The 2,424-nt window shown below is 41.6% G+C and overlaps 1 pseudogene; it reads left to right on the top strand.

The window, feature by feature from the left end:
- Positions 1–567: 567 nt before the first annotated feature.
- On the top strand, positions 568–1,163 carry LOC115291094 (annotated as a pseudogene).
- Positions 1,164–2,424: the final 1,261 nt, after the last annotated feature.

Below are 2,424 nucleotides of genomic sequence, written 5' to 3'. Positions count from 1 at the left end.
GGGGGGGGGGGGGGGGGAAGGGAGGTGGTGGTGATGGAGGAAGGCTCTTGTGGGGAAGAGAACTGGATGTTGTATGGAAACCAATTTGACAATAAACTATTAAAAAAACCCAAAAAACACAATTGTTTTATATCATTATAATTAACTATTCATCAAAGATTTGTTGATGAAGATAATACAATAATTTGAAAATTTATTTTTGATAACTTGTTACTTCCTTTAATTTTCACAAAATTGTTTACCTAACCTAATCTAACATTCACCATTAGCATTATGTTACTGTGGGAAATTTTTTTAAACACTCTTTCATTACACGGAAAAGAGCTAGATGTTTGAGATCCTCACAGAGTAAATTAGATAATAAAAAAGTGCATCTACTCCAAAATGCCTAATATTGAGGCATTTTAAAGTTCAGGGCAAACTGTGCCAAATGTTTATTTTCTTAAATTATTTGATAAATATTTTCTCGGGTGATGTTTTTAATAGGTCAGACTCGCCAGCAGGCTGCGGCAGTCTCCAGGGGCGCCGGTCCAATAGCCCAGAGGCAGGCTGTGAGGGACATGCACCATGAAGCTGTGCCTCGTCAGTGTCCTGTACAAAGGCAAGCCCAAGGCGGTGCTTCTGAACGCCGCATATGACGTGTGCTCCTTCAGCTTTTTCCAGAGGTCCAATGCTCAGGAAGTCATGACCCTCACAAATCTATGACTGGAGTGCTCAGCATAAGGCAATAGAGCTTCTGTCCAAGAACAAGAGTATCTGTGCCATGTCTCCGTTTGAAACCACAATCCTGCAGGATAGTGAATTTCCACTTTGGATGGTTTTTACCTTGTTGGAGAAGGTACTAGATGAATTCTCCAAGCAAGTGGACGGGTTACAGTGGCCAGTAGGATCTCTTGCTGCCATCCACTAAGCAGCCCTTAGATGGCCACCCCAGTAGATACAAGAACTGCCGAGAAGCTGACCCCACTACTGAGGTGCAGGCTGAGCTGAATGAGATCAAAATCAGGCTGCACAGCGTGAAGGAGTCTCTGTTAGAGCAAGGGGAGAAGCTAGGTGAACTGGTGTGCAAATCCCAAGTGCTAGGAAAATCTCTAACATGGCCCAAGGAGAGAGCTCCTGCTCTGCAATCAAGCAAAGGCATCATGCAGAGGCTCCTGTGCTGAAATGTCCAGTCACTCGCATCAGCACGGCAGCCCTTGAAGAAGCAGAGCCAATGCGGCAAGATCCATGTGGAGATGCTCTCATTTTTCACTTTCTACCTGCTGGCAGGAACGAAGGGGTCATGGAAGGGCCTGGAGCACTTCAAATTTACATCTCTGGCAATTTTTGGAAAGATCATGTGGGGACCTCAGAGGTGTATTATTGGGCTAATGAAACTATAAACTCTTGAGTGACTAAAAAAAATGAACAAATAAGTCATGCTTTATTAAAAAGAAGCAAACTTCAGCCATCCCAGCAAGATCTTCACACACACTCACATTTGAAACCTGGATGATCTGCTGTGACTGAATAAGTTTACTGACATGCAGTATCCCTACCAAGAAATTTTTTGTAAAAACACCCATTTTTCATTTTTTATACAGTATGTCTACGACATTGACATGGAAAACTCAGTACTTATACACCAAGTTATTCTATCAACAGTGTTAGCCTGCCTAGATCATTCAGGCTCTAAAGACTTCTCTTCAATAACAGATGGCCAGTGATTAGTCTGAGCAAAATAGTTAAATTCCCTAAGCAGTGCTTTTGGCTTAGCCAATGTATAAACTGTCTTAGTTTCTTTGGAATAAAAATTTACCCAATGCAATTTTACAAGTCTGTAGATAAAGTGGATTTCCCAAGAGTACCATATTTTCCTGATTGGATCCAGAGCAAGAAATCAGATACTGCTATAGGAATGTTGCATATATAGTCTTCATTCTCTGTTGTCCAGTTATCACCCAGAAGTTTCCTGACTTTATTAATTTGGTGAGTCATTTGTTTAAAAACTGGTCAAATTTTGCAATTTTCTGGGAACTTCTTTCTGGATTTCTCCATAAAAGAAAGAGAAGGGAGTTACTGAAATCAATTTTATAAAGTTATGATTTTTTCCTAAGCAATATTATTTTAAGTGTAATCCTCCCCCAAGCCCTCAGGAATCAATTATAGGTTGTTGGGTCCCGCCCTGGCCAGCAGGGCGGTAAATCCTTGCAGGTTCTTGATCCTGAGGGAGGGAGAGAAAGGGCAGGAGGGAGATGCAGAGAGTAAGGACACCACAAGGTATCTGATCAAGCCTCCTCTTCTTTATTCAGCAAACACCATATCTTATAAAGCTTTTTAGGCGGGAGAACAAGGCAGCTGACCTAGTGGTTGCTAGGAAACAGGGTCAAGTGATTTTGGCTAGGGTAAAGAAGGAAATAAACTAAAGTTTTCAGCACAGCACTG

Source organism: Suricata suricatta, chromosome 5 (assembly GCF_006229205.1).
Source record: "Suricata suricatta isolate VVHF042 chromosome 5, meerkat_22Aug2017_6uvM2_HiC, whole genome shotgun sequence".
Lineage (NCBI taxonomy): Eukaryota > Metazoa > Chordata > Mammalia > Carnivora > Herpestidae > Suricata > Suricata suricatta.
This window is presented reverse-complemented; position numbering and strand designations above follow the sequence as displayed.